Source organism: Humulus lupulus, chromosome 1 (genome assembly GCF_963169125.1).
Source record: "Humulus lupulus chromosome 1, drHumLupu1.1, whole genome shotgun sequence".
Classification (NCBI taxonomy): domain Eukaryota; kingdom Viridiplantae; phylum Streptophyta; class Magnoliopsida; order Rosales; family Cannabaceae; genus Humulus; species Humulus lupulus.
In genome coordinates, this window is record NC_084793.1 from 118,339,235 (window position 1) to 118,348,119 (window position 8,885).

Sequence of the window (8,885 nt, forward strand, 5' to 3'; positions counted from 1 at the left end):
ACATTTTGAGTTGCTATAATATTCAAATAATAACATTTAGTTAGAGTATTTGGTTATAAATTTGACATTTAATCTTATACTTTTTGCATAACACTTTTCAACTGTTACATTTGATTATTTTGATAGCGTTTTTAGTTTGTTATATTATATAAATCATAACGATTTGTTACGCTTATAATATGTTTCTAAATCATAACATATTAAAAGTCTAGTAATAAAATTTTGTTACTTTAGCGTGGATATTATATTTTAAATTTTATTTTGATAAGTATACTTGTAAGGTTTTTTTTAATTAAAAGATTTTCATTATTGTATTTTGATAAAAAAAAAATCAAAATTAATCATAAAATGTAATTCTCAATAGATTGATAAACCATAAGTATTACATTAAAGAATAACTAATTCGAACCATGAATGTGTCTACTTCATGAGATCTTAGTTCTAACTTAAGTTTGAAAGCATAACATAATAAAGTTTTATAATCTTGAACATTTTTTACTTCAAAAATGAAAAACAGAAACATTACAAGATACACAAAAGTAAACCATGCATGAAACTTGCTCCATTCTTCAATTCATCATCCTTTGTGCACTTGTCTTTGTTGGAGGGTTAGTTTTACTCTAATGAATTATGAGAATGAGAAAATAGAGTCAGCCTGGACACAAAAAAAAGTTGAGAAATCCCTCTACTAAAAACTACATAGAGAGGGAGAAGGATGGGGTACTTGCTTCACAGAGACATGAAAATTACAAGAAAATGCAAAACTAAAGACACTTGAAAACAAAAAAGGAAATTCAATTTTTCTTATTTTACAGTACCAAAAAGACTAATCTAAACAAGATAATCAAGGCACTAATTCTGCCACAGGAAGATAATAAAATTACCAATGTTCAATCCAGTATCAAGTCAAAATACTAATTCAACCACTGCCAAATTTTTTCATTATTCCAATCACAATACTTTCAGCCACTATGACACCAAAATACACCAGTAAAAAGAAATCTCATTTTTTTTTAAACACTTTTATACAAAATAAATCTCATTTTTATTAGTATTAGTTTTATAACATTTACATTATATATAGTAATATTTATTTATTTAGATTCTAAAGGGTCATGTGCCAACTCAATTAAGTTTAAGTATACCATTAAACATGGTGCAACATGACTGCAATCAATGCACGAAATCAATAAGTATTAATAATTGAGTTAGAGATATATAGTAAGAAGAGAGAAGGATACAATCTATATGCACAAATATAATCAATTATATAAAATAAATAAATAAATAAGTAAATCTAAAGTGCTCAAGTTATCACTCTAAATCATTTTGAAGCTAACAAAAGACAGAGTCTACTAATACTCGCAAACCTCCTTATAAGGAGATTAAGTCGCAACCTTCTTATCACTATCAAATTTTGTTTTTAAAACTACTTTACAGAAAAAGTAAAAGATAATGAAACTCTCACAAAAATACCTTCTTCTACTTCTAGACTTGCCAGGTGACAAGGAGCATGACAAGTTGCGTCTTGTGTGCACCTTTCTGCAACAAGGGCTACCAAACTGCCATTTGCACCAACATCATGCTTGTCTTTTGAAGATTTTCAAAATTTGAATGCTGAAGCTTTTTATTCCTGGAATTTGGCAAGCTAGAGATATGAATTTCATCATCATCATCATCATCATCAGTGGCATAATTTCCAAGACCCAGCACATCTGTTACTTATAAATAAAAGTACAAATTCAAACTATAACAGAGTGAGGTTGGTTAACAAATCATAGCTTGGTTAGAGTTGCAAGATTCTTACTCTGTCAAAATTGCTCACCCATAGAGAATTGTTGGGATTAGGCCATGATTTGAAGCAGAATCAGTTATGGGAGCAAAAACAAGTCTACAACAGAAATAAAAAAGCAAAACAAATGAGAGCATTATAAATGGAAGAAAAAACTCTGAGCATTAAATATAAAACAATAAAATGAGCATCTGTAATACTAAAATGCCTGGTTGAAGTTGTAACAAATGTTAAATTAGATAAGAATTGACAGCTTAACATTTGAGAGCACCATGATCCAACCAATAAACACTCACATGGAGCTCTCCATTCAACCATTAATTTATTTATACAAGTAATAGAAGCATTTTCAATACAACTCCGAGTCGTTTCATCTTTCTTACCTCCAGCATTCAAATTTTTGACCAATCCAGAAGGCATTGAGGATTTCTTGGACTTTCCAATGGATGGCACATTTTGTCCACTACTACAGCTGAGAATGCCACCCATCACTAGCCAGTCCTTTTGCCATCAATATACAATCAAAATTATACACAACTCATAATATACACCAAGTAAAAACAGAATTTGAATTAGGAAAAAAAAATCATAAATCGGATTATAACCCAAGTATTATTATTATGTATATATAATGTATACACTAAAAAAATAGGAAGCTAGCTAATATCTCATACAACAAAAAGGTTAATGGGTTACTGTGACAAGATTAATACATGCTTCAGAATCTAGCAACATATTTGTTAGATAACAATGACAAAATCTCATTTTCTCATCAAACAAACACTTATTTCAGATGAAGTTTACTAGAGCATACCAAAGATAAAATAATATTGATCAAAAGGACCACTTGTTTCATTTTAAGATGTGAAAAGTCGACCCATATTATTATTCCATGGTTAAGCTTTTTTGGCTATGAAAAATTGTAATCGTATAGAACCTTCAGGTGTGATTAATAGCACTGAAATATTCAACATCTGCCAAGTGGGAATAACTTGAGTTATGTATTGTCAACTAGGCTGTTATGTATGGTGGAAATGCCTAAAACTATATAGCTTCAGAGGCTAAGCTATATATTATTATTTGGTTTGAAAATTTTGCAAAAGAACGTCAATTTTCTGTTTTTGAAGAGAAAAAATATGACTGTAATATAAACAGGTAATATACTGTTGTTGATTCTAAACAGAAACAAAATTAATGTAAGTTGTCCAAACAATAATTTTCTACCTTCACAAAAATGGAAAAGAATATGTAATTTTTAAAGAGTGCAGGTCTTGAAAGTTGAAACTGACAAATAACTTCTTAGTCCAACAAGCAGCAATACAGAACAATTTCTATTATATATAATCTAAATGAGAAAGACAAAAAGTTGTTTAAAGGAAGGGTACTGCAAATGTATAACAACACATAAGTCTTAAGTCTCAGAAACAAGTTTTCTTCATAGTAATGACTTCCAATCATCACTAACCTCACCCAAGGTAGATTAATGAAAAAAAAAATATTAGACATAAATAAGTTATAGAAAAGAGAATCTAAGAAAAGATAGTCTAAAAATCAAGATAAAATTAACAATGCTACAAAGTGTAAACAGAAAATGGAGAAGGTAATTAAAAATGATAACATAAAACATTGCAAGTGGAAAAGCTTTACACAGGTATCACCAATTGCCAAACTCAGGTATCTTTCTTGTGAAGTTGTCGCTACTAATCCTTCTGCAATGAGATTAAAGTGACATAATACTAATGATTATTCAACCAAAATATCTTGATCATTTCAGATATAGAATTATAGCACACATTGACTCTTACCGTTTAGCGAGATTAGTGAGAGTCAGAAGGAACCCTCCAGTGAAATTGTTTGCATCAAGAATCCTTTAGCCACACCATTTCAAGACAAAATAATGTCATTTTACAATAGTTATCAATTTTCTTAAATAAGCATGAACTATAACAAAGAAAATACCCGAAAAAAGAAGAATAAAGGAAAATGGTATACTCATAAGACACGATGTTACTTGCACAGTCAAACCCAATACTTGGTTTATTTATATGATCCAAACATATTGTATAGTTTGCATGGAAAACGACACAAGCTTGCATTACATATTGTACATACATATATACAAAAGTATTTGTTATACTTAAGAACTGATAGGTCATTTAATACAACTCAGTGAGGTTTGTCACTAGAATAATGAATACAAACAGAGATACAACTCACCAAACAAAGTAGAAAAAACCAATTTGTCAAAATGAGAAAGTTGCAGGTGGGGAAGGGAACACAATACTAGAAAGAAATGTATTTAATTTTTTGATTTTATAGAACTTCTTGCAATAAAATAATCTCGTGGCCTTGAAATGTATAAAGAAACAGAAAATCAAACTAGACCCAGATTTTAATATGTTTTACATGATTTGGGATTTGCTTTTCTATGATGTAACTAGCTAGCAAGAAAAATTATAGTAGTTTACTACTACTACTACTACTACTACTACTACTACTACTACTACTACTACTACTACTACTACTACTACTAATTTCAAGTAAATTTAAAAAGTTTGTATTATCAAAGAGAAAACTAATCCAAAATACAATTTAGAACCTTTACCAAATAGGTGGTGGATTTCTTGATGGCATCCTAGCTAAAATACCCACCAATCAAGTAATTTATGAAATGGGATTTCTTGATGGCATCCAATCAAAAAACCTAATAGCTTTATCAACTTCTCCATGTTTAGAAAATCCATAATTATAGAACTCCAAAATACAACATCTAACTTAGAACTTTGATCAAACAGTTTTCTTGCTTCACTCAGAAACACACAAAAACAAAAATCATTAGCACATACTACAAATATGCAATCTGAATAAATATGCAATCTGAATTCCAAAGTAAAAATCTTAGTCAAATGAAACTCATAAAATAGTTGGGAAACAGCCAAACTAGTCTTAAAATCAACTACGGTGGCAACAAATCATTCTGATGCTATGCAAAGCCAACATCTTTGAGCTAGATGATAGTTAATAAGTAGAAAATTAATTTTCATCTACTTGGCAGTTTTCAATTAAATCTCATCAGTCTCTCAGTGTTTTTCTTACACAAAAATTGAGATAAAAATTATCTAGATGTGATTAAAAATAAGAAAAGGATTCCTTAAAAAAAAAAAAAAAACTTACAATGCCTTTCATTAAGATCACTAATAGTTGTCTTTTTGTCTAATTTTGATCAAGAGTCCAAGTTCTCTGGCACCTGAAAAATAAAACACAACTAACCATTCACTATCGCCCCACACAACTCATTGAGTTGCGAAAAAGAAAAAATCTCTTCACCATTCACCAAGCATCCATCACGAAAGCTAAACAATTTCAATTTGCAACATGAAACATGAAACAAAATCAAGTGCCAGATACCTTAGATTCGTTAACTAAAGTTGAGACCTAAGTAAAATTGCAGAACAGAGCTTGAATAAAACATATTTCCTGCAAAATAGCCCCGTCCAAATCGAAGTCGAGCCCATCTTCCCTGAAAGCTTTGCCAACATTTCCCACTTCCCATTTTCATAACCACTAGAGAACTTTAACAGATAGAGAGAGAGAGACGAGAGGTATCAGTGAGATGGCGAGAGAGAGATACATTAGAGGGAGAGATAGAGATAGAGATGAGAGGGAGTGAGTGAGTGAGGAATTTTAGGGTTATTTGTGACAAAACACAAGAGAAAATATATAAAATCAAACACTTGACAGAATAAAGAGAGAAAGAGAGACCTTATCTCCCGCTGCCTCGCAAGAACCCAACACCATCAAAGAACCGACGGCATCTCCGACAATCTAAGGGTTCGATCCTTGAGAGAGGGTTTTGAACCTAAAGAAGAGTTGAATCCAACCGTCCAACTGGCTCCATTAATGGAGGACGGAGGTGGCCGAGAAACTCCTCGAATCTCACAGAGGCGCACGACTTCAGCTTGGAGAGCATTTTCCTTTGTTTTATGTTTTCAGAGAATGAAAATGTGAGTGAAGAGTGGGGGGAAAAAGTCTAGGCGGGATGGTTTAACAAAAATATTCATTTGGCGCCACTTTTCTCTTTCTTCGTGTTTTATATTTGGCTAATCAATAATAACGCTTTTAAATTTGTGTAATATTTTACTGTAATATTTAGTCAAATTTTTTGTAGTGGACTCACCTGAGCTGGGTATTTAACCCCGTTGTGACTAAACCGTTAATTTTCTCACTAGGCTTGTTTCGTGCTGAATAACTAAAATATATTCACACAATAATATGGTCTACATCACAAAACACATATATTCACAAATATACCCTCAACGGGTCGAAATTAAGAAAATACCATTCTTATGAGAAACAGGCCCACATGCATCTTAATACACCTAAACATGTTATACATATCATAATTTAACTCACATAATTCATATATCAAATACGCATATATCACATAAACACATACTTAATCAAATATTTCCCTCTTGGCTCCCTAATAAAGGCACTAAGCCTTATTAGGAATTCAGGATGTTACAAATACCTTGTAAAAATTCGATTTCCTCAGCTGGTTGTAGAGGTCCTTGGTTGTTCTAAGCCTCTTGAGCACTTCAATTCTCCTAGAACCCTTCAAACCGCTTTGATCTTACTTAGATGCCCTTGGGCTTTTGGTTTAGTTGAAAAAAAGAAACTAGAAGGAAAGGAGACGCTTCAACATGAATGAGGAAGGGTTGTCAATACTTTGCCAAAATTGTCTATTCCCATGGTCAAATGACCATTATATCCTTCCCTTGAAACTCCTTCCTCAAAGCTCCATAAGGGAAAACTGGTCATTTAGCCTAAAATTCCCACTAAACCTCAAATTACACCACTAATCCCCAAATTTATCAACTAGTCCCCCAAACCTAATTATTCTACCAATTTATTTCATTTACAAATAAATTCCAAAATACCCCTGGCTAGGGCCAAGCCGAGTATTTATCCCCGTTGTGAATTTTTTGCTAAATTTTCTCGTAAGAATCCACTCATGCCGAATATCACACATATATATATCCACATAATAATGTGGTCTGAAGCATATAACACATAATAATTACAAATATACCCTCAACAGGTCAAAATTACGAAAAATGCCCATTTTTTTAACGAAAGCAGGTCTTTAAACACATTTAATATACATAATAATTCAAACTCAATTATATAATAATATAATTCACATAATTACTCCACTTGCTCTACCGACATGCTAATCAAAGTACTTACTCCTATTAGGAGTTTTGAAACGCTACACAAATGTTGCCCGGGTGCAACAAAAGAGGAGACTCCTTGACACGACAAGGGCGGAGGCGTTAAAGGCTGAAGTCAGCAAGCTTCTCGAGAATGGGTTTATACGGGAGGAAAAATACACCAAGTGGCTGGAAAACATGGTGTTGGTCCCTAAACCTAATGGGATATGGAGGACCTGCATCAATTTTACTGACCTCAACAGGGCCTGCCCCAAAGACTACTTCCCCTTGCCGAGGATCGATCAGATGGTGGACGCCACTTCTGGATACAAGCTCTTGACATTTATGGACGCGTATTCCAGCTACAATCAGGTCTCCATGCATATCGCAGACCAGGAGAACACTAGCTTTCAAACGAATGAGGGCACTTACTGTAACAAAGTAATGCCTTTTGGCATGAAAAATGCAGGGGACACTTATCAAAGGCTAGTGAACAAGATATTCAAGAACAAGCTTGGTTGGAACATGGAGGTGTACGTTAGATGACATGCTAGTCAAGTCCAAGACCTCCTCAGAGCATGTGGCAGAATTATTAGAAATTTTCTCAGTTCTCCACAGATTCAGGATGAAACTCAACCTGTAGAAATGCATGTTAGATGTAGCCTTAGGGAAGTTCTTGGGATATTTTGTGAGCTCCTGCGGAATCGAAGCAAACCCCGAGAAGATTAAGTCACTGATCGAGATGCCATCTCCCAAGAAGCACAAAAATGTACAAAGCCTAACTGGTTAGATAGCAGCTCTCAGCCATTTTGTGTCAAAGGCCACCGACAAGTGCTTCCCTTTCTTCAACATTCTCCAAGGAAGTCAGCGATTTGAGTGGACGAAGGACTATGAGTAGGTTTCCAACAGCTCAAGGCCTATATGGTCAACCTTCCAATACTGTGAAAGTTGTTGGATGGAGAACCCTTGCTCCTTTACCTGGCTGTCATGGAGCATGCCATCAGTGTTGCCTGATATGTGAAAAGGGTCTCTCCTAGCATCCTGTCTATTATGTAAACAAACAACTCCTCAGAGAAAAGTCCAAGTATCCACTCATGGAGAAGCTAAACATATGCCTGATGATAGCCTCGAGGAAGCTTCAGCCTTATTTCCAAGTACATACTGTTGACAGTAAGAACTCGTCAACGAAATATGGATGGAAAACTCAGAAACTTCAATCAATATCTAATGAACACAAATGAACTTATAGAAACTTGAAGGAAAATTTCAAGTAGAAAATAGAAAGAAAACTCATATATTGCCCTTATATTAGTCTGATCTTTCAAGAATTTTTTGACCCCCCTCAATGATGAAGTGAGGTTCCCTTTACAGTGGGCTCTAATGACCCCTAATACATTGTGGTCCCAGGGGACTAGATTGTTCACAAGTACATTGTTAGGGGAGTGGTATCAAATGTAGTGGCAAAGGTTGTGGAGTAGAAGGTTGTGGTGTCGGCTTCAGTACATGGTCAGAATATGTGGGAGTGCCTCCACATTAGTACCTGAATATACCTCCACTACTTATTTAGTACGAGTGTCAGAGGATTGGATGGTAAGGACCACACCAGGCACCTCACTCATACAACCATGACTTGTCTGGCACAGACACCATATCCGTGCTTTGTCTTCTTTTGTTTGATACGTACGTTCCGTACCCTTATGTGCTCCTCACGCCTCATAGATGTTTTCACCTTTTCAAGATGTGCCTATACCTTAATCCACTCTATATCCTGCTAAGCATTAGACTACTTGTGACCTTCGTGGACATACACTTTTGAAGCGTTGGTCAGGTATGTGTCGTGAAGACCCAGGGCGCGAGGGCGAGAGGGTCTCGTGTGGGCG

The 8,885-nt window shown here is 34.2% G+C and overlaps 1 long non-coding RNA gene across 1 annotated transcript; it reads right to left on the reverse strand.

Moving 5' to 3' along the window:
- Positions 1–1,601: 1,601 nt before the first annotated feature.
- LOC133816957 (uncharacterized) lies at positions 1,602–2,285 on the reverse strand. Its single transcript, XR_009885482.1, has 3 exons — positions 2,176–2,285; positions 1,808–1,891; positions 1,602–1,648 (listed from the first exon to the last, which is right to left on the reverse strand). It is a non-coding gene; the product is annotated as an uncharacterized LOC133816957 (long non-coding RNA).
- Positions 2,286–8,885: the final 6,600 nt, after the last annotated feature.